General features: G+C 45.5%; 1 protein-coding gene across 2 annotated transcripts in view; it reads right to left on the bottom strand.

Annotated features, from left to right (window-relative positions):
• The window catches only part of slc24a4b (solute carrier family 24 member 4b), a 96,016-nt gene that overhangs the window by 56,705 nt on the left and 14,311 nt on the right, over positions 1-25,000 (bottom strand). The window lies entirely within an intron of this gene.

Genomic DNA, 25,000 nt, shown 5'->3' on the forward strand with positions numbered 1-25,000 from the left:
CACGTTTTGAAAACAGCCCATCTCAATTATCTGTGGAGCAAAATAAACCGCCCACGCCCTCACGTCGTCAGAATGTAAATAAAATAAATCCCTCATTGTGCTAATCCTGTAAAAGTATGCAGGCGGGCGGGCGCCCTGCGTGTGTGTGCTGTGTGTGCTGTGTGTGATGTGAGCGTCATGCTCAAGTCTTTCCAGAAAAAAAATAATCTCCCCCATCTCACACTGTCCCGTCCATTAAAAAGGCATAAAAAAGACATCTTTGAACAATTAAAAAAAAAAAATGTTTTGTTTTTGTTTAAAAGTTAACTGAACTGTGGTGATCCGCACCAATTTGTCTGAAGTAGGGTGACCCACCTGCTAATAAATCCAAGGGGGGACACGGGGTATGCTTCTGAGGGACAATGTGGGACAGACATGGTGCGCACGTGCAACCAACATTTTTTATTATTTTATTTTTATCATTATTTTTTTTAAAAAATTCATAATGATGTATCCCTGACCCTAACCCCCATCCATGTCTTGTGTATGCCGCAAGGCATGGATAAGTAGGCTAACAGGCCTAACCTAAACATTGTGGATATTGCCATTACAATATCATGCAACCAATGTTGTATTTTTTCCTTCTAAATACTGCAAATATAAAATCGCCTATAGATAAAATGTCATCAGTGCTTAACCCCCACAGCCCTTATAAATATATCAATCAATCAATCAATAAATAAATAGGCAACACTATTTAGACATTGGCAGTAGACAATAAGTGAACAATTTCAATCTCTTGTGTATCAGTGCAGTTTTGCCAAATTAGTAGCTCATGAGGACGCATAGGCTACTTTGTACACCTTTAAGGACCTGTAGCCAATATTTCAAAATAATAATTTTAGCAAGCTACAGCATCACAGCATTTGGGGGAAACACTTCAACATTTGGATGTAGCAATTCTTACTGACAATGCCAGCTCTTATGTTTATTCTGTTACAAATGAAAGGGGGGTTCGTGGATGCAGGGTGGCACATGTAGGCCTAGTTGAAATATCTAGTTCTCTACTGTGAATTACAGCATGGGGAAACAGCTTGCATGCAATAAACCAACCTAGGTAACAATTCCTGCTTCACTGACACATTCTGTTGCAAAAGTCATAGGCCGGTTTTCACATTGATCTAAGGTGGCTCAGTGTTGTTGAACTCTCCTAACTGGTCAAAAAGTCAGCCTACATTTCCCTCGCGTTGCGATGCGCACGTCGCATCGGTATTGAGAATTGTCGCTACTCGCGGTTACGGTTAGCTTTCATTATAGGCTATTCTCATAACAAGGAAGAATCGGTCGGTTTGCTGCGAGGTGTTAAAAAGTAACATGAAACGAAGTAATATCCCACCTCTGACTTACTTGGATGCAGGTGGGTCTTGGAACCCCTGTGGGACTGCCTAGGTCTCAGGGATAGAGACTTTTTTTTTCGAGCACACTTTATTTTGCGGGACAAACTGTCAATTCGCGGGACGCATGACTTGGGCTTCCAACGCTGTACACTCACGCACTACGCGGGACGGGTGGTCACCCTAGTCTGGAGGCAGAATCAGCAGTCTTTTTTAAACTGAATGCCCTGGTCGATATAAAACAAACAAGGCGCAAGCAAAGTTAACTTAAGTGTATCTCAAGTGTGTAGGGATGTTGTGGATGGGAGAGGAGTACATCCTCAGGCGTTTTCCTCAAGCCTATCAGCATACTGAAAAGTGTATGGTGCACATAGTTGGGGAGGGGCAGGGCTTATACTGGCGTCCCTGCACAGAGCCATGGCAATAATGAAAATCCTGAAGCGCGCACGCACGCACGCACGCACGCACGCACGCAAACACACACACACACACACACACACACACTCAAACACACACACGCGCACAGCCGCACACACAAACACACACACGCGCACAGCCGCACACACACACACACGTCACTGTCGACGGTCCAAACCCAGGGGCTCTCGCCTCCTCGCCACCCAGGCAACCTGTCGCTGCACAACAGCAGCTTGCCCACCACACAAAATACGCACACAAAATACGCACACGCGCACACAAAATACGCACACGCGCACACAAACTTCATTCAGTAGATCCCAACCCCACCTTAGGCAGAACCATCGCTAACACACACACACACACATAATCCTTCAGGCAGCTACCAAAGAAGCCACCCTACATACACAACCACCTCATCTACAAGATTTGTCCACATTCCTAGACATATACTAGCTACGCACGCACGCACGTACACCAGCCAATGCACACACCACTCCCTCATTTAGAAGATTTGTCCCCATCCCCACAGCCTGGCATCACACACCCTTCCGACTAACTAAACATACCACAGCACATATGCGTGCACACACATACCCACGCACAAACACGTATGCACACAAGCACACACATACACACGCATTCACAACACACGCACAAACGCGCGCACGCACAAACACACGCCCGCACACACACGCCCACACACACCAATGAGAACGTGCCAACTTCAGCCCGTGGCCACATATTGGGAATTGAGGCGGCACAATTTGATAATGAGGTCCCTATCAGTTCTCCCAGAGCCAAAGCCCTGCCGTGGCGTAGCCTGACTGGCAGAAACGGGAGCATCTGCTGCAGAGGGGGAGGGGGGGACTCTGGGCATGGTGGCTTAAGATAAGGAGTGTGTGTGTGTGCGCGCGCGCATGGGCATGCGTGTGTGTGTGTGTGTGTGTGTGTGTGTGTGTGTGTGTGTGTGTGTGTGTCTTCAGTGGGTTGGGGATGCTGTGGTTCTGGCACTGAGGTGTGGAGGATTGAAGATGGAGGTGGGTAGTAGAAGGGGTGTGTGTGTGTGTGTGTGTGTGTGTGTGTGTGTGTGTGTGTGTGTGTGTGTCTGAAAAAGGTTGTTTGGTTGGGAGGACAGGAACTAGTGTCATGGGTGCACGCATGCAGATGTGTGTGTGTGCGCATGCGCATGCGTGTGTGTGTGTGTGTGTGTGTGTAGATTTGTTGATCCAACAGATCTCATCATCATCAGGCTCCTCAACCATACCCAACACCCCTCCCACTCCCCACTCATACACAACCCGTGGAACCCCCTCCACCGCAGGGATGAGTGTGAGCTGCATCGATGAGCGAGGTTTAATTGCCAAGGCGTCTGTTCAGGTGTGTACTCAGGTGGATAATTAAGTAATGGGTCGGATTATAGTCTCCTGAGAAGGTGGAAAAAGAAAAAAACGGGGGGGAGGGAGAGAGAGAGAGAGAGAGAGAGAGAGAGAGAGAGAGAGAGAGAGAGAAAGGAAGGAAGGAAGAAAGAAAGAAAGAAAGAAAGAAAGAAAGAAAGAAAGAAAGAAAGAAAGAAAGAAAGAAAGAAAGAAAGAAAGAAAGAGAGAAAGAGAGACAGAAAGAAAGAGAGAGAAAGAGACTGGGAGAATGTGACTGACCAGGAGAAATGCCATGGCTGACAGGAGAGGGAAAGAAGGAAGCAAGAAAGGGACGAAATAAAATGCTGACTCACTGTTTTCCTGCACTTCACAAAGGGTTCAAATAGTCCTTTCCAACTGGTAAGACTCCTTCAGAATCACCCAGACGTACCTGGACCAAGAAATTCTATATAATAGTACTCCATTCGACGGTTTTGAAGCATTAGCGAGATTACTTCCAATATTAGCGCTGGGAATTAGTGCTGGTGGGGGGAGGGGGGCATCAAAAGAATTCTGAAAGAATTCGGTCAACAAAACCAACTAGCTATTCTAATTTGTTCTTTAAACAATTTAAGTGCGCTCAAATGAAAAGGCTCAACACAAAATAATTATTTGAAACGCTTGAAAAGGAAGGGAATCCTTTCTTTGATGCATCATTTCAAGTCTCGCATAGAGATGAATGGGAAATTACAATCGGCTTCCTTGTTCCGCCGCAAAATTGCCCATCGTCCCACCCTGGGCGGTGGCTTCACTTTGAAATAAAATGTTACAGGTCCAAGTTAGTGAATACCTAAATGTATACACCCAATAAACTTAATTGAGACGTAGATATTGGGAAAACCAAACTTGGATGTCTGGTTAAATGGGGTGGCCTGCAACCCCCACCTCTCTCCTGCAGAGTCTGCCCCCATTTAACCAGTCAAGGCTTGTTTTTGAAGGAAATTAACTGGATTTAATTCATAATTTGATGTATCAAGGTCTTAGCAGTGCAGTGTTCACTCTATTGGATGCAACAATGACTTGCATTTGCTTTGGTCATTTCAATAGCTACACACACACACACACACACACACACACACACACACACACACACACACACACACACACACACACACACACACACACACACACACACACACACACACACACACACACACACACACACACACACACACACACACACACACACACACACACACACACACACACACATTTAGCAGAAGCAGCACAGTGACAGTGGACATGCCCTTAATAGTGAGTGTGTGTGCGTGCGTGCGTGCGTGCGTGCGTGCGTGCGTGCGTGCGTGCGTGCGTGCGTGCGTGCCTGCGTGCCTGCGTGCCTGCGTGCCTGCGTGCGTGCGTGCCTGCGTCTTCAAAGTGCCTAATCTGGGAGAGGACAGGGCCACTTCTGGAGCACTGCTCTGGCCTCAGTCTGCATCCTCCCTGGGGAGAGAGCAGCTTGAGCTGTGCAGACGCATTAACAAAAACAGACCCGCTATACCAGTGTTTCTCAAACTTTTTCAGGCCCATGACCACTTTGTCCAACCCCCCCAAAAAAATGTTCAGGGACCACCCGTCAACTGAATTAACAGTTGACTGGTGCTAATTTGACACTGCTCATTTCGAAGCATATCTTACTTTTTATTCACATTGCACGATTGTGTTATTGTAGTGAAAATATTAGCTTTGTAATAATGTTACAAATATAGCCTACTGTTGGCTTATCTTAGAAAAGTATAAATCCCCTCACGGACCACCCGAGCTCAGACACAGGCCATCAATGGTCCACGGACCACACTTTGAGAATCACTGCTCTATACTAAGACCAGCCCATTTAACCCATTGATGCTGGATGCTGCGCATACGCAACATTGACCTTGATGCCATGAGCTACATGGACGCAGCACTCAGGCTCAGGAGATTTTTTTTTGTATGAAACATGTGGCCATGTTAGAGCTGAATGATGAGGGTCTTCGCTTTTAAATGGAACTAATGTGGCCCCCCAGACGATTCAATCTGGCCCCAGACTGATTGAGAGAAAAAAACCCACAAAGAATGTCAGAATAAGAAATGCATCTAAAATCCAAAAATACAACAACAATGCAAAAACAAAAAGATCATACGTATAAGTGAAAGGGCTTTGCCCAAATACGATGCTGGCGATATATTGGGAGATAGCAGTTTCATTTGGGTATGTGCCTGATAAAGCCTGTAAAATCATGTGCTGTGTATCCAGCTATTTGGGTGGCCACAGCAGCACATCATAAGCATCAGAAGGAAGAATGCATGACTGCACACACACACCAGAGATAACCAGAGGGTGTGTACATGCATGCGACACACCTGCCAGCCATGGATGTGTGTGCTGCAGTATGCACGCACGCGCACACGCACGCGCGCACGCACACGCGCACACACACACACGCGCGCACACGCGCACACACACACGCGCACGCACCACACACACACACACACGATAATCAGAGGCTGTGTACATGTGTGCAACACACCTGCCAGCCATGGATGTGTGCGCTGCTGTATATCTACAAACACGCACATGCACACACAAGCGTGCATATGCACACACACATACACACTCACACACAAGCGCACAAACGCAAGTGCACACACACTCGCACGCATGCATGCACACACCAGAGATAATCAGATGGCGTGTACATGCATGCACCGCGCCCCACCTGCCTGCCACGGCTGCATTTCTATGCCTGCCGCCACACAGGGAGGAGATACAGGCATATGCCTTCAGCAGAAAACATGATCAACAATGTCGGCTAGTCTCGGATTAGATTAGATTAGATTAGATTAGCCTTTATTGTCTCTACAGGAGAGAAATTCTGTGTGGACATGAGTGTGTAGCCTGATTATCATAGACTTTCAAATCTTGATTCGATTTTGAAGCAACGCCACCGAAGGTGTTGCGTCACTAGGAGGGCGCAGCCTGGCTAATTAGTGTGTGAGATTCTAAACATATCTCTCTGCACCAAATTTCTGTTGGTAATAATGGCTATAATCATGTCCTTTGTGATGGAAGAAACCATTTTCCTGAATTTAAAGACTTTAAGAGCCGTCTCCATCAGGAGCTTCAAGTCACAGCTGAAATGGTTTATCACTTAACCATGGTCTTGGTACCACCCCCACAGTAAGAGCAGGGGGAGTAGTAGGCACAGAGTCGTCTAATAAGAGTTTCGTCAACCGGTGACCAGGAAGTCGGTTGGTGATGTGATTCGCGTAGATTAAAATATTTCTAAACAGCAAACTTCTGTTCTGTTATTTCTAACACATTTTCTGTGTTCTACGGCCACCTCCTACAACTAAGTAACTACTTCTATTGGATCTAAAGTCAATGGGGATTTCCATGTTAACACTCCGTGAGGCTCCGTGAGGCTCCATGAGAGCCGCCATTGCTGTGGAAAGATTGGACCATAGAGGTCTATGGGAGTAACGCAACTCTCTTATTAGACGTCACTGAGTAGGCAGAGAAGGCATCTAATGGGAGTAGTTGCTGCAGAGATGACGAGCCATCCTCGTATGCTGTACATGGACATGTGTCCTGTTAGCCTGGGCGAAAGCGACTGTTGACTCCGTGCATTTAAACTCATTGAAGTTCCGAATTCAAATTAAAACCCATATTGTGCTTATTAGCATGACTGTTACAATATAGCGTCGCAAAAGCATAAAAATAATAAAACAAAAAGTGTGAATATAGTTACCTTAACCAATCAGTAATGTACTTCGCGGGTGAGTTCTGCGTCACCACTCTCAACTGTTTGCTGATTGGCTAAACGGTGAGAGAACCGAGCTCAAGGCTTTTGCCAGACTAGATGTGGAGCCAAAATCTTTGGGTGGAGTACATAGGATGGCGTCGCCAGGCTGGGTGGAGTACATAGGATGGCGTCGCCAGGCTAGTGTCCTGTGGCCAGAAAGGAAACCCAGCTTTCCAACACCACCACCACACCCGCTCCTTGCTGGTACAAGTAGTATGCCCCTGCAGACAACAGCCTTTTCTTTTTGTGTGCCTTTTTGTTATACAAAGGCACATAGTAATTATACAATTGCATTCCTTATTCGTGTTTTGTGATACACGTTATATCCCTCCTCCTTAGACGTCTTTCTCTACGGTTCGTTCAGCATGTGGCCCTAGAGACAGGAGTCTTTTCTTTTCTTCCCTTTGTGTCTTTTTTTCTTTTAGATCGATGCGTAGAAGTCATGCCAATGCCCTCATGAAGAGTTGTGTGGGAGTTCCCAAGCAGAGAGGGGTGGGGGGTAGGGGGGTGTCAAATCGATATATGGAAATGTAAACGCCCCGCTATCGTTCCCCCCAGGCTAAGGAGATTAAGTCATTTTATGTTGTTCCTACTCGTTTCCTCCCACCAGCGTACAACAGCTCAACTTGTGCTTAGGCTTCAAAAAGAGAAGGAAAACAGCTTAATATTACTACTGCAATCACTGCCTTGTACTTCAAACTACTACCACATAACTACACCCAACCTTGATGATAGTAATTGCCAGATATGACCTTCTACCATCACATTCACCTCAGTGGGAATTGGGAACTGCTTCTGAGGTGAATGAATCATTTATAATTATACACGGTACTAAAAAGTAACATAACTAAAAAATAAAATAACTTTTTGTGCCATCAAGGTAAATTCCACAAATCCATAAAGTACATTATATGCATCGTATAATTCATAAGTAACCTGTGATGTGCATTGGGGCTTTGTTTCAATTGTTTATACAAAGACATTACATAATAGGCGTATATTTTTGGAATGTGTCCAAATGATATTCATCCAAAAAAAAAAGGAACACGTCAGAGGGGGATTCGCTCATTGTGCATCTCTCTTTTTTTAAATGCTTTCAAATACTTTGGCTTTGCAAATTGTAACAAAAGACTCTGATTTAAAACTGCTGTCCAATTCCTTTTTTCTGCCTTCATGGGGAGCTTTTTGGGGGTTGAGGAAGGATGGCAGATACTCTGTTCCTTTCAGTGCCTTGCAATTCCTCTGTCTGAACAGTACAAAGACATGAGTCTACTTCAGAGACGGTGGGGGAACTCACAATAGGAAGCCAGGCAGCAAGGCACAGGTAGTCATTAAAAAGATGTCCTGCATTTATCATTGCTGTTCCGCAATAAAAAAAAACAACAACACAGACAACTTTTAGCCACGAAAGTCTTGATTATTTCATGGTAGAACAGAAGTACAGTGGCAGTCCTCCACATGAAAAATCCATTGGCTTCCATCGGCGAACAATACACACTTCAAACATGGCCTGTGCCACTTTCCAGTGAGATGAATGAGAAGACTAAATAAATAAAACAAAGAAATAGAGATGCACCGGACCCTTTTTAGGATCCTGCCGGATACCGGATCCAGAACCGGATACCGTATCCTACGAAAGGGTTGAAACACATAGTCTACTCGCACACGTGGGCTCTTTTTATTACGTTGTCTCAAACTATTTTTTACTGTCACACTGCCTGCACTGGCCACTTTCAAAGTTCTTTCACTCCATGCAGCAATTGGGGTTGTGAAAGACTGACTGAAAAATCTAGGCTAGAGATGCACCAGATCCTGATTTTTAGGTAACTGCTGGATACCGGATCCACTGCTTAAGATCCTGCCGGATCCGGATCCTGTGAAAAACCCTATTATCCTGCCGGATCCGGAACCGGATCTTGGATCCTGTGCATCTCTACAAAAAAGGACACATTGGGGACATGCAACACCCCCATTGCCCACCTAAAAGTGTGCTGAGGAAGGCCTTTATCACCCATTGTCTGCTTGGAAAGAGAAAGTGTGTCAGTTTATAAGAAAGAACACATTTAACAGCAGGACAACAAAAAAAAAACAAGTGTCACTAGACCCATTCACTTCTGGTCTCCGCCAGCATCAGGGTCTGAGATTGATCAATTGATTCAACGGTCCATTCCTCCATCTCCACAGTACAACCCCATACCAACCCTGTGCTGTGGAATCCACCCATTTTTCTGTTTCACAATTCATCACTCAGCAGCAGCACAGCAGCATTTTTTATGCGTATAGAATTGACTGCACAACAAACTTTTTCATAGCAATGCCCTGGGTATATAATCAAATCATGAAAGCAGGAGGTAAGGTCGGGGGGATGAAGAAAATAAAACTCTAAACTTTAAATAAAAACAAAAAGATATTCAAAAGAGATGGCTGCCCTCCAAACCATATTATAAAAATTATACATTCATGGGAGCACTTCTTGCCTTTCACTACCCTTCTTCACCAAGATGTGCTGCTCAGCCATGCAGGTCATTGAGTCCATTTTAGTGGTGCCCTTCAGGCACTGAGCAGAGGAGGTTTCTGCCTTCGGCACCTTTTAGAGTGAATCACCACCAGCCAAGTCAGTCACGGTCTACGGGATTCCGCCTATTCTGTTCAAGCTGCTAAATTTCACTGCAGCTTTAGCTCTACTTCTCCGAGGAACCGTGTTGTGCAGGACTCGTTTCAATGCCTTGACAATTGCCAAATAGTATGTTTCGAACTTGCAGCTTACCATAAATTTGAGAGTACATGTTGTGCAGGACTCGTTTCAATGCCTTGACAATTGCCAAATAGCATGTTTCAAACTTGCAGCTTACCATAGATTTGAGAGTACATGTTGTGCAGGACTCGTTTCAGTGCCTTGACAACTGCCAAACAGTTTCGAACTTGCAGCTTACCGCACATTTGACAGTACATGCAAAGATAACTAGCTTCAATATTAACCTAGGGCAGCTGTGCACTGCACAATATAAGAAAAAGTTTGATACTCGATAACAGCATGCAATACCTCGATAACGATATTTAAACGATACTTGGAAATAAAGCAGAGTGTTTTTCTTGTCACTAATTTGTTGGTCTGTGTGGGGGGCGTGGCTTTGGTCATGGCAGGCTTCTTATGCATTTGTTAATATTCTGCTAGTGATTGGACTGCAAAAAAAGTTTACGAAATATATTGCGCAGGGCAGCGTGCGCATTGATTCTCCTAAGTGTCCATGGTGCGTCCCTTACTGGCCTGTGTGTAGCTGCTGCAGTCACATGTCACAACAAGGAAGCAAGGACTGCGAGTTGCTTTGTTGATGGAGATTGTTTTGACATTTGAGTTCTTATTGCTGTTCGAACCACATTGTAAGAAGTTGTCGTCTCTCGTGAACAACTTACAACGTGGAGCTCTACACCCCCACTCCAAACTATGCACAGAATAAAAGTGAGCCGAGTGATAAAGTGGTATGGAAGCTGGCGAGGTGCGAGTTAGCACCATGAAGTCGCAATATAGCTTTTTTTAGATGCGTCCCAGCATCTCTATAAGAGGGTCTGTCTGTCCGCTGTCCGTCCGTCCGTCCGTCTGAAACGCATTCCTTCAATTGTTCCTTCCTGTGTCCACAAGGCGGAGGCAGAGAGGCATCTTTGTCTGGAGCGAATGCGTGCCAAAACGTATACGATATGTTACCAAACCGGCAAGGCTAAGCTGATTGGATTTGTGAGACAACTGAGGGGGGCATTCAATTTTCGGCATTGTTTTGCGTTTGGACAGTGGTAGGCAACTTCGTTCCTTCTCCACAGCACACCAACACCACTGTGAGTGTCACTTAATGTTCGCGGTCTTGTGATGCACTTCGGCTGATAGTGTCGCTTTGTGCTCAGCTATTTTGGTTCACCAGAAACTCGCGGAAATGAATGATTTAGAAGTCGCCAGGCAGTATTTGACACAGATGTTTGTGCTCGGAGAGAGGGGCGTTTGCATTGCATAACACTCCACGACATGGAACCGTAACAAGTTGACAGGCGACCAGCAGCGCTACAGCTCTTCCTCTAAACGTGAGTTTGCAAAGCTTCTGCCACTACGTTTCAGTGAGCAGTCAGTGTTCTCGAACTACAAGTAGACAGATGGGATTTTCTGCTGGCGGGCGGACCCCACATGTGCTTTCCCTTGCACTCAGAGAGAGCACGGGACAGAACGCGTCTTTTGATTCGTAATTGGTTTGCAGTCGTATGAATTTGGTAAACTCCATGGGCAATAGGCTATGACCAATTAACAAAAAGCACAGGGGGGGGGGGTTGACAGGTTAGGAGGAGGCCAGCGGAGCGTTTGGGGGAAAAAAATGGTTGGAACTGACATAGAGGGACGCATCTGTTGTCCGCCTGTCGGCCTTGTTTTGTGGCTACAGATAAGCGACTGGTCTTGACATTTTTTTGCACCGTCCGCCACAAATGCTGGCTTAAGATAAGGCGACAAGAGGCATTCACGAATTGCTTGAATTGGGCACGATATGCAAGAGACCAAAGCAGGCGGCTTCAAGGAGTTTGTCAAAGCAGCAATGGAATCAAGCGAGGTACAGCCCAAATTTTAGTTGGAGAGGTTGGGTGACGCTAGTGTGTGTGTGTGTGAGAGAGAGGGAGCGCGCATCCGCGAAGGTGCCGTTGTGAAAGACTATCTGGGTCCCCCGTACCAACTCCAGGTGATAGACTTTCGTTTTGACCAAACGCTGTGTTTCTATCAATCCTGGTCTGAATGAATACGCCCTAAATTAAGAGTGACATTTAGGCTACTTATGACCAAACAACATTGCTTGTTGCTTCTAACATCTACAGTCGCCAGTTACGGACCAAGATAGTCTTTCACACCGTGTTTGCCTGCTTATCATCGACGTTCAAAGTGTTGCGCCACTAGGAGGGCACAGCCTGGCTAGTGCCGTGTGTCTACTTTCCCACTTCGAGTTTTTAACACTTTTAAATTAAAGAGTTTTTTAATTGTATCTATTCGATCTCCAGCATAAAATAAACGGGTAGAACGATATGCAATAGCCTTTTCCCCATTGTCTAAAGTGTCTATTCCGTGCCCAGTGCTCGTTTTTTGCGTGATTTTCTCTGCGGGAAAAATATTAATTAATTAATAATAATATTCGAATATATTCGATATTCGGACCATATCTTAAGACACATATTCGAATTTCATTTCTGGGGAATGTTACCAGCCCTAGTTTGTTGGCCTTTAAATTTGGTGATACTAGGACAGTCAAAAAGATGAGGCACACACAAGGCTTGCAGGTTCAAAAAGTGTATTATGGCCGACAAATTAACAAAATAAGTCAACGGACAATATCTGATGCTACAAACGTTTCGGACCTAGTCCATTATCAATGTCTACTGGAGACATTTGTCGGCCACAATACACTTTTTGAATCTGCAAGCCTTGTGTGCGCCCCATCTTTTTGACTGTCCTAATATCACTATTTTTGGTGAGCAGTCACACCAAGCAACAAGCGATTCTAAGTTAAGGCGCAGACGCCAACTTTCTTTGTTTCCTTTAAATTTGGTGCCTTACCTCAAACTGTACTATAGACCCCTTTAGAGTTTGTAAACAGATATGACGTAATTGGCTGCGTGCGCACCACTGCCTCAAAATCGTCCGTTCATTTGTACAGAGACTCAGGCCTGTTGCGTTAAGGTAAGCAATGTAGGCAGTTGCCTAGAGCCCCCGAGTAGGTGGGGCCCCCAAGGACGACAGGTTATGTACCCAACAGCAATGACGATTTTAAATAGCTTTATAATAAGGCACTGTCATCTGTATGAAGGGCTCTGCTGCGAGGGAAGCAACAGCACCTCTCTAATACCCCCTGCTCGAGGGGGCCCCCCTCCCAATAGGTTTACATCAGCGACAGCGTGAAAATGTCAATTGCCAAACAGCGCAACGACAATTTAGTCAGTCAAAGTACCCCCATCTGGAGGGGGCCCCCCTTCCAATTGGTTCAAGCGTCAAATCCAGCGCAAATACAAACTGAAAATCAAGCGACATAATCTCTCACTGGATGTTGCGCAGACACCAGTTTACATTACGCTCTACATGTTTGGCTCAAGACAGTTGCTTTTACAATGAAAGTTAATTTTGAAGACGACACATCACTCTCTGTACTGCTAAACCACCAAACTGTCCCAGGCCAGTTGACATTGCACAGACAGCAAGGTGCGTCATTTAGGCTACAGTGTATTGTGTTTTCAAAAACCTCTGTGAAGCATTAATCCACGTGCTGTAACAAGCACTGGGCAAACGTCGATTGTTCAAAAACGCGCCTTTTTCCGACACGGAACTGTTATGGATGTGGACAAACGCAAGACGAAACGAATGAACAATGTAATGCCTATCGGATAACATGAGTCACACAAGTGCGCTGAGTGGGATAGCTAAATTGTAGCACAATAGCCTTTCTTGCTATTACTAGCCTATATGTGGATTACACCTTGGAATTCACGACCATGATTGTGGAAACGCGTGGATTACAGTCAGAGTTTGGAATACATTCTGGGATACATTCTGCGGTCAAGACAACGCAAGGTAAGGGCACCGGGATATTGGTCCTCCCCTATAAATGAAACAGTTGTCAACCACGGAGTAACGGAGATGGTTGTTCAGTGATCCTTGGTCGCTACAGTAGCCTAATTCGTGTTTGCTGCGGTATTACTAACACCACAAACATTTGGATTGTATTTTCAAGTGCGTGATGGATGCAATAGCATAACAAGTGTACTTTTCAGAATCTCTATTTTTTATCACCGTACACGCTTCAGAACGGCAGTTTTTATCTCTTTAGAGTCTGCACCGTCACCCAGTATTACATACAGACTCACCACTCCCTATTTTACCCATGCCTGCCGTTCTCCTAGTGGCCGCAGTTGAGAGAGCGCAGCTCTCAAGGGGGGCGTGACATCTGATTTTGGGTTTTTCCCCCCCAAGGAAATTATTTCCTGTCTCGCCAATAAGTCAATAAGCTTAAAGCCCTCACCAATATTATATTATTAGTTGTCATGAATTTAAATAGCATAGGAAATGGGGGGGAGGGGGGCATTCAGACCCTCTGAAGGGGGGAATGATGGAAAACGTTTGAGAACCACTGGTCTATGGCATGCACATTACTGAGGTCCAAGCTGAGAATTTGGATATATGCGGTTGAAATAGCAGACAAGCATACCCTATATGAAATTAAAAAGATCCCTGGCATACCCTATATTAAATAAATTTGATTTAAACCAATGTATGCATTGAAATTCCTATTTGTTCACCACAGCTCCTCCTGAGAGAGAAGACTACAGTACTGCCTGCGGGGAGATCTCATCAGGGCCTGTAAAGCCGCCGTTAATGACGCGAGAAATCACCATCCGACAGCCACGGACACACACGGCTCTGCTCTCCTGACCAGAATCCTAATTCCAACCTGCACATGACATTGAGACGTCATGGTTTGGCACAACATAGATTGCGAGACTTTAACTGTGCAGCTATACATATCCAGGTGCAGTGCTCTAAATACACTTTTTTTTAATCACCAGCCAAAATGGCTAGTAGATGTTAATCTTACTATCCAAACACACACTCACTAATGGGTTAAAGTGGCTAGTGAGTTGGTCTTTTCTATCAGCCAAACTGAAATTTCACCAGCATTTAACCAGTTGGCTGGTGTTAATTTAGAGCCCTGTCCAGGTGTATTCTGTATTTATCATAGATTGTATATTATAACATTATACATTCTATGGTATTTATGCATGTATGCTACTGGACACCTTAATTTTGATTAGTAAATGATAATCTACTACTCTACTAAACAGTGAGGACACTGAGGCTACAGTCATATTCAGTATACAACAGTGGCCTCATTCACAGTGTTAATAACTCAGAATTAAATTGTTCCGTCGAGTTTACATTGCACTTATTTAATTCCAAATTGTGAAGTGTTTACATGGGGTTTTCAACACAGAATGAAGTTTTATTCTAAATTAAATTGAGTTCATTCTGAATTAAATGTCTTGTGTAAACTATGGCTGTGTAGTGACTATGTAGATTTTTTTGTTTCTTTTTTTTGATGACCACGGCACTATGGTCATGTTGACATATGACATGACACGGATCATCCATGTTTAGGTTCTAAAACAAATCAGAACATAAATGTGATGAGATTCTGTGGGATTTCATCATAGCCAGTGCAACCAAATTGGACAGTGTAGCCTCTTACTGCAGCAGGGGTCGCCGACGACCCTATTCACTTGCTGAAAATGCTTAACTAAATCATAACAACATTGCCATGACATTACAGAGAGCCATAGTGCTACGCTAAGGGGTTAATAACAAACCAGCACTGTGAAAACAAATGACTTAAACAAGGTAAAAGGTAAACATGAAATATAGAAACATAAACAATACGGGGAATCATATCCATGGTATGGATTTAAACATGCAAGCTTAGCAAAAAAAAAACTATTTTTATCTTCAAAAGACTTCAAAGCCAGAAAGGAAAGCTCTGGACAGAGAAGCAAATAATTCAAAAAGCACTTTCGGGAGTTGGAGCCTACATTAGAGCAGAACTCCCCTGTCTGCAGAATGCACACGCAGACCCCTTCATATGGAGGAAGTATAGATGGGCAGATGAGAAGAAAGAGTGGAGAGAGAGAGAGAAAAAAAAAGAGAGAGAGAAAGAGAGAGAGAGTCAAAGAGAGATATACAGACACAGAGAGAGAGAGAGAGAGAGTCAAAGAGAGATATACAGACACACAGAGAGAGAGAGAGAGAGAGAGAGAGAGACAAAGAGAGATATACAGACACAGAGAGAGAGAGAGAGAGAGATAGAGAGTCAAAGAGAGATATACAGACAGAAAGAGAGAGAGAGACAGACAGAGAGAGAAACACAAATGAGAGCAATGGACAGAAGGTGTGAGTGTGTGTGCGTGCGTGTGTGCGTGTGTGTGCACGCAAGAGAGGTGCAAATAACAGAAGCAAAAAGTGTGCAAGCATGAGATGGGGGGGGGGTGTAGGGGAAGGAAATGATTGTGTGGGTGTGTAGTGTACTGCATTATGCTTGTACGCTGGACAAAGCCCTGGCTCACAACAGAGGCTCTACTCACCAAAATAAGAAAAGACAAGCTAAGGATTGATTCCATACTGTTTGTGCAAGGCAGCACTTAGTAATGAGGTGAATTTGTGAGGGTAAGGGGGGTGGAGAGAGAGAGAGAGAGAGAGAGAGAGAGAGAGAGAGAGAGAGAGAGAGAGAGAGAGAGAGAGAGAGAGAGAGAGTGTGCGTCTTAATATGCGGCCTTGCCTCCTCCACTTGGTTCTCGTCATGATGACATCACCGACAACAGCATTATATTTCAATATCTTGCAAAAGCTCAATTGTAGTCTTTTTCTCATTTGCAATTGGGATGGTGAATGAAAAACAGTCCCTCAAAGGTTGTTGTGGCTAGGCTGACAGCTGGGAAACTTTATTGTTTTCTCCACGGAGGAGGGGCCAGGAGGCGGGACGAGGACACAAGCGCAAGTGGAGGAGGCAAGGTCGCATATTAAGACGCACTCAGAGAGAGAGAGAGAGAGAGAGAGAGAGAGAGAGAGAGAGAGAGAGAGAGAGAGAGTCTTAATATGCGGCCTTGCCTCCTCCACTTGCCTCCTCCACTTGGTTCTCGTCATGATGACATCACCGACAACAGCATTATATTTCAATATCTTGCAAAAGCTCAATTGTAGTCTTTTTCTCATTTGCAATTGGGATGGTGAATGAAAAACAGTCCCTCAAAGGTTGTTGTGGCTAGGCTGACAGCTGGGAAACTTTATTGTTTTCTCCACGGAGGAGGGGCCAGGAGGCGGGACGAGGACACAAGCGCAAGTGGAGGAGGCAAGGTCGCATATTAAGACGCACTCAGAGAGAGAGAGAGAGAGAGAGAGAGAGAGAGAGAGAGAGAGAGAGAGAGAGAGAGAGAGAGAGAGAGAGAAAATGGCACGAATGTGTTGCTGCGAATGAGCAGATGCAGAAGTCGTGAGCAAGAGAAGACGACTCTGTAGGAGGAAGCAAAAGTAATCATAGGAGATAAAGGGCAAGATTTCACTGACATAATCTTGACATAAACTGGCACCCCCGTGAAATAAACCAGCACCCGTTGAGGGGGGAGACAGAGGCGCATCTTGTCACCAGGCTAGGCAGGCCGCCACTTGGGGCCCCTAGATGGTGAATAACCGCTCACACTTTACTAGAGTAGTGGCAGTTTAGTTTCAGATATTCGCTTTCTTCCATTTCGCTTGGGGCCCCAGCTGATACTAGAATCGCCTCTGGAGGGGCAAGGTCTATGGCTCCCATAAAACCAGTGCCATTGACAGCTTTAGCTGGGCCCGGGACAAAGTCATCTGAAAGGCCCCCCTACCCAATACAGACAATGTAATGTGGACCCAATTCTGGGCCTCCTCTCTCTCCCTGGGCCCGGGAGGCTTTCCTGCATACAACACAGCTGCAGAGGTAGAGTATAGGAGCTGCTGTACTGAACCCACTGCCATGGAAGTAAGAGTTAGGCTAATCCTCATCGACCTCTCTGTTCCCTTTTTACACCAAGATGGTGACTCATGGAGCCTTTGACATATAAATCGCCATTGGAATAGTTCCGAAATAGTTCCAGGAAGTGAGCATCGAACACAGAAAGTGTAGTAAAGGTCGACTTGATTTTAATTCATTTTTTGACGTATTTGCTTGTTACGTAGTGGTTGTGTGTTAGTCTGCAACGATAAGAAAGATGTTGCATAGAATTATTTGAATGAAAGTGAAGCATGTCACCAAGTGACTTCCTGTACCCCTGGTTGTCACAACTCTGGGGTGAGTTTCTCAAAAGAGAAGTTGTTAGCCTGTTAGCAACTTCAGTAGTTGCCAATGGGAAAATGCATTGAAAACAACAAAGTAGCTAATGTGGTAAGCAACTTTGGTTTTGGGAAATTCACCCCTGAATTGCATGGCTCTGATATGGCTTTCAGGCCGACCAGAACGGAGCCGGTGTCGGTGCTCGCACCAGTTACGTTCGGCACTATAGTGTTTGTCTGCGAACCGCCAGTGTTCATACCGGGCTCTGAACTTTTTCCGCACGTGACTGTGTTACCCGGATGAACCTGCTGACGACCGCGCTGTCGTCACGGTTCGCAGAGAAAAACCTAGTATTTTGCGGTTCGCATTGCGAACCAATTTTCCGGTTCGCGAACACAAATATCTGTGGCGTGAACACGACGGTCGGTTCGCGATTAGGTGCTGGAACGGGCTCCAGCACGGTTCTCAGTCGGCCTGAATGCGCTATGACTGAACCTGGGCAAATACGCCATTGGCAGTTATGGGCACTGTGTGAAACAAAAGCATTGTGGTCTCTCACAATGTACCACATGTTAGGATATGCCTGGACCTTTTGAAAATGGAACAACAACCACACCATCTGTTACCCCTGCCCTTCTACCCTTCTACCCTTCAACCTCAGCCAAAATTAACCCATAATGCATTGCTTTTGGGACGTAGCAAGGTCACCCTTACCCAGCTTTGAATGATGACGCAGAAAGCGGCAATCATGGTGAGTAGGTGTGTGAGTGTGTGTTTGTGTGTGTGTGTGGGGGGGGGGGGTTGTCTGGTGTTTGCGGCCAAACCGCGGGCATTTAAAAAAAAAGAGAAAAGAAAAAAGGCTATCTGCCTCTAAAGTGTGACTGAGTCATCAGCAGAGTTAAGAGGGATTAACATTTTCACTCAACGCTTTTTTTTTGCAAGCAACCTATTGCTGCAAACTGACGCACGCACACTCGCACGCACACACACCCTTTTTGGTTCAACAAACTCTTGATATAAATACAAAATGCCTTTTAAACCATGCTCAAAGGATTTTCATTCATCTCCCTCTTTCAACATCACAATTTTTCAATAATCACTTGTGCTCTCTCACACACTACTCTACTCTACACAAACGTACAAATACGCGTGCACTGCACACACACGCCCTTATTTTGCCATGTCACTGCAAAGCCTCTGGCAGCATCTAATAAAACAAGCAGAATTACACACACAGGTCACTACCCATGTCTCCTAAACAGGGCTCTAAATTAACAGCTGCCAACCAGCCAAATTCTGGTGAAAATTAAGTCTGGCTGGTAGAAAAGACCAACTTATCAGCCACCTTGATCCATTAGTGAGTGCGTGTTTGGCTAGTATGGTTAGCATCTACTAGCCATTTTGGCTGGTGATGAGAAAAGTTAATTCAGAGCCCTGCTCCTAAAGTCTCCACAAGGAGCCCAAATGTAGCAGGTGCTGCTTGGCTACTGAATGCTTTTACTTGGGTTGTCAGCATGTCAAGCATTGCACCACACACACACGCATAAACACATACACACACAAGCGCACGCACAAACACGCATACAAAAACACGCACACGCACACACACACACACACACACACACACACACACACACACACACACACACACACACACACACGCACGCACGCACGCACGCACGCGCGCGCACGCACGCACGCACGCACGCACGCACGCACGCACGCACGCACGCACACGCACGCACGCACGCACGCACGCACGCGCGCACACACGCGCGCGCACACACGCGCGCGCACACACGCGCGCGCACACGCGCGCACGCACACACGCGCACGCACGCACGCACGCACACGCACACACCTAATCTAACAGCATTCCGTGAAATGAACGCAGACCTTTGGGATGTGAGATCTGTGAGTTTCACAGATTTTGAAAATAAAGTCCGCACGACACCAAGCTCCCGTTTCTCTTAGTTTAATGTGACGTTTCAGGCAGCATGCCCTTCATCAGCCAACACGAACAGACATGTCTGATGAAGGGCATGCTGTCCGAAACGTCACATTAAAGTAAGAGAGATTGGTGTTGCGAACTTTATTTTCAGTTTTCATGCGATTTTGCTAGTCCTGCACCCAATCTTCTTGAGACGGATGTGCATGTTTTTTTTTTTGTTTTTTTTCAGCTTCACAGCACTATGCTAAGTCAGTCATTAGAACACCTGGTGGTGAAATAGTTTACCTTTTCCAGTCCATTGGTACCAAATTGCTAAACAAAAAAATGCAATGGCAATAAAAGTTGTCCCCCGACCAAAACAATCCCTAGTAACCTTTACCGTCAGTAAAGAAATGTTTGCGTTTTTTCTTTGAAAGAAAGAGTGCAGGCCGTATAATTTGTGCCTAGACCAAAACAATACCTCTGACCTGTAAACAGTCTTGAATTTTTTTTTTCAGAAAAAAAAGAGAAAACACACGTTGGAACATAAGACTGTGGGGACATAGAGCTGTTGGACCCACAGAAGTACTTTCTCTATATTCCATCACAGAAAGCACTTTTGTGACTCCATCATAGAATTTTGGCAAAATCAATTAAACTGCCACAGATATTGTGTTTCAATGGTCCATGTCCATTTTATGGAATTCTGTGACATGTTGCGAGAGAGAGAGAGAGAGAGAGAGAGAGAGAGAGAGATAGAAAGAAAGAAAGAAAGAAAGAAAGAAAGAAAGAAAGAAAGAAAGAAAGAAAGAAAGAAAGAGAAACAGAGCGAGCGAGGAAAAAAAGACAGAAAGAGAGACGGAGCGAGCGAGAAAGAAAGAGAGAGCGAGAGAGACAAACATCACACACACACAAAGCCCATTGATGTCGGCACGATGTGCCCTCTTCACTGACCCACAAATTCCCACACCTGCTACTTCGCTTGGGGAATGCCAAACTAGTTTACTGCAATGGGAGCGGTTCTCAAACTGGGGGTGGGGGGGTCTCTGGGGGTGTATATGTCCATCCTCATATATATAACATTCACTTGCTGGTTAATAATTGTAGCCTATATTTGGAAGAGGAAACCAAGGCACACCAGAGGTTTCGAGGTGCAGGTAACCGGTGCAAGATCACTTTAAGAGAGGAAGACACCGCAAACTCTTGTCCATCGTGCTGCAATTTTATTTACAATAAAAACTTGAGAAAGGCCACACTGGCCGAAACGTTGTTTTTGTAAGCAATAATTGTAGCCTATCTATTGTTTCTGCGAATTTCACATAAAAGTGTATCAAGAGACAAAAATGTTTGTTGTAAAATATGAAAAAACATTCTCAGGTGCAAAAGGGAGTCCCAGCTGAAAACATTTGGGAACCCCTGCTGTGCTTCACTGAGGCGGAGACGGAGTGGTGTTATTCAGGTACGGCCTGACTGCCACGCTAAATTAGCTCTCTTGGCTCTTTGATGTTCTTGTCCAAAGTGCCTTGTGTCTGTCATCAGAGACTGTGCCTGACTTTAGCTTGACCAAACACACAGTGGTTGTCCTGCTCTGATGGCCAGGACATGGGGATCAAATGTACAGAAGAGTTAGCACGAGGAATACACCCTCGGTCACGTTAACATACAGAGGGCTTAGAATTAAAGCAGAATGTTTGCGGTATGAAATGCCCTGGATATTTTTTTTACAGTAAAGTTGGCGCGCACCCCCCCCCCCACACACACACACACACACACACACACACACACACACACACACACACACACACACACACACACACACACACACACACACACACACACACACACACACACACACACACACACACACACACACACACACACACACACACACAGGGTGTGTGCATCCTAACCCACATTACTTGAAACCAAGCCGAAGGGGTCAAAATAATCGATTAAGAATTCCTCAAAACACACTCAAGCATACTGCGCTGTGTGAGCATATTCTCTCATGCTAAATTACAGTAGCTCTCCTGGCTCTTTGATGTTGTTGTCCACAGTGCCTTGTGTCTGTCATCAGAGACGGTCCTACACGGTGTGCTTGGTCAAGCTAAACACAGGCACAGAGTGGCCGTCCTGCTCCAATGGCCAGGACATGGGGATCTAATGTACAGAATAATACAGGAAAGAGCACAGAGAATACGCCCTTGGTCGCGTTAACTGACAGAGGGCACAGAATGCATGAAATGCCCTGGATTCAAATGTATAGTAAAGTTGGGACAGAAACACACTTGGCACTCTCTCAACCATGTTAACATGCTACAGACGGCACAGAATAAGCACAGTATGATTGGCCTAGGTAGGCCCTGCTGCTGCTACAGTGCACATGCCACAGAATCAACACTCAATGGGGGGGGGGGCAGGGTGGCTGCTGACCGCCTCGGTCAGGCCCGGGGCAAAGTCATCTGAAAGCCCCCCCCCCACCTGATACATACAAAGAGGACGTAACTATTATCTCTTTGACTGACCCCCCCACATACACACCTGATACATACAAAGAGGACCCAACTATGATCCCTTTTACACCCCCCCACCCCCCCCCCCCCCCCCCCCCCCCACACACACACACACCTGATACAACAAATAGGACCCAACTATTATCTCTATGAACCCCCAGAAACAAAAAGAGGTTGTACATCCTCTCCATATCACTTGAAACCTGGCTGAAGGGGTCATCATATCGATAAAGAATTCCTCAAAACAAACTCGAGCATACTGCACTGTGCGAGCATATGGGGCACCTAAGTCTCCACCCCTTCCGGGCGGCTTCTGGGGCTGGCAACGGAAAAACTTTTGACTGGGCTGTAATGGACTGATCAAAGCTATTTTCCGACCCACCTCGCATTTCCCCGTGGATCACACATATGCTGTGCATCAGAATTAATAACAACCAATGGTGTGCTTGTTGACTTCACTTGGCAAGCGATTTTTGAGTTGTGAATGTGCAAAAATATGTAATTATTTGGACTACACAACAGACGTCGCATGTCCGACGTGCAGCCACTTAAGCCACGGTGCAGCGGTAGGGTTGGCTGTGCCTCGGTTCACGTCAGATATGCGAGGCGCAAGTGTAGTCTCCAACACAGTTTTGCACAAAAGCTAAAATAACGTTTCTTGCATGCCGAAAATGAGTGGTCTTACGACGCAAATCCAAACCTTTCAAATTCACTGTCATCATATGTGAAATCCAGAGCACATGCCAAACGGGATGAGGATTTAGCTTGACTCGCTCCATTGACTCGCATTCAAAATTTTGCGAGCTCCTGCCCCATGTATCGGAAGTAGAAGGGCGTGACTTAGGTGCCCCATTCTCTCCTCAAACTCTGTCTGCATAGCCTCCTCCTCCGTCGAGGCAGCATCTGAGGCAGCATCTGTGTGTGTTTTTTATCCGTGGGGGTTTTACTGTGGAGAGATGCAAACACCCGACACATGGCGCACGCACGCACGCACGCACGCACGCACGCACGCACGCACGCACGCACGCACGCACGCACGCACGCACCTCTGGCTCCGAGACACACCACACCGGGAGACAAGCGTCGGGGCTTAGCAACACGGCCATCAAAGCCTCCACTGCAGCAGCACAGTGCAGTCAATCAATAGCAATCCAAGGGGTAGCAACAAATACAAATACAGCGCCGCGCAAGTATGTGGAGGTGTGGGGAGGTGCTACAAAATCAGTCAGTCAGTCATCGCCATGCATCTTGAAACGAATGGAATGAAACACGCCACACTTCTGGAGAGATTCTGGCAGCTCACTGTGTATGTGGACTGGAGGGGGGGCATTCGTTATGCAAAAAAATGGAGAGTGTGTGTGTGTGTGTGTGTGTTGTAAATTTTACTCGTAAATTACATGTACCGCAATCACTGGGATAGATTCAACAGAGCATAATTGTGTGAGGTACATAAACTCCAGATTAATCTCTCCCTTGTCGCGGGCCTAGGATAGGTTTTGTATTTAGCACTTTTTACCCATTTTCTGAGCAGTCTGCAATGCAATGGAGTGGGTCCTACCAGAATGTTAATGTTGGTTTCTCTATTGCCAGGGGTGTCAAACTCAAATTGACTGCAGGCCAAATTCAAAATCTGGAATGAACGCATGGGCCAAACTCAACATTTATTTAAAAAAAAAAAGGACTAAAATTGGGCGTGCATGGAATTTATAATCATAGGGTAAATTTCACATACACTCTCTCCAGTCATACTGTATGGTTGTTCAAATGTGCCTGCACATAATGGCCCTCATTTATCAAACTTGCGTAGAAACCAACGCAGAAATGAGCGCAGATCTCGTCGTACGACGAAGCTCACGTGAGATTTACTAAACATGTGTACCTCTCCAATCCCATCGTAAGAGCGAGCGGCTGTTGATAAATCCAGCGTCTGAAAACCATCGTAATTAGAATAATCACACCTTCTCTAAAACGGCGGGAAGGAGACCGCACCCCTGAGTTTGCGACATGGAGAGACGCAAACCGGCTAAAACATCCACGTTTCTAGTTGATTGACAGCTGAAATTAGGTTTTAGGTACGCGAGGAAGACAACAAAATTACACGTGGAAATAATCAACAGCAGTAGCCTAGTCAACAGCGTTTCGATTCTCAATATGGAAGGGGTAGAGATTGATTTCCAAATAGTTACAATGAAATGTTCGATTGACTAGCCTACAGCAGACATAATGAAGATATATTTTTTAATATCTATAGCCTGTTATATTATATTATACTTTTTTAAAATATGATGATAAACCTTTTTGTAAACGAGGTCAAGAAAAGGGTCCTACGTGAAACTGGCCTACAAACAGTGCCCAAACCATTTGTTGGGGAAGGAGAGTTTTACATGTCCAGTGCGCTCACGTGCACCCTTCTCGCAGCGCTCCAGTCCTCCGACTGGATAGCCCTTGCCACCTAAATGCACGACTATAAGGTGTTATCGGACACACACGTGTCAGGTGTGTATTCGGATAGTCGTGCGAAATGGCGAAACTCAACCGGGAGATTATTACTGTGTGTAATGTATTGATTGCTGCGCCTGAACTCCCAGCTGTTAAAAATAAGGGACGTCGGTCCATTGATTCCACGACTGAAGGAACATTCCAATAGGGCCTACGTGGCTGTATAGGCCTATTGCACAATTCTTCACACATCACGTCAAATCACAAAT

The sequence above is a fragment of the Engraulis encrasicolus genome, chromosome 18 (genome assembly GCF_034702125.1).
Source record: "Engraulis encrasicolus isolate BLACKSEA-1 chromosome 18, IST_EnEncr_1.0, whole genome shotgun sequence".
Classification (NCBI taxonomy): Eukaryota; Metazoa; Chordata; class Actinopteri; order Clupeiformes; family Engraulidae; genus Engraulis; species Engraulis encrasicolus.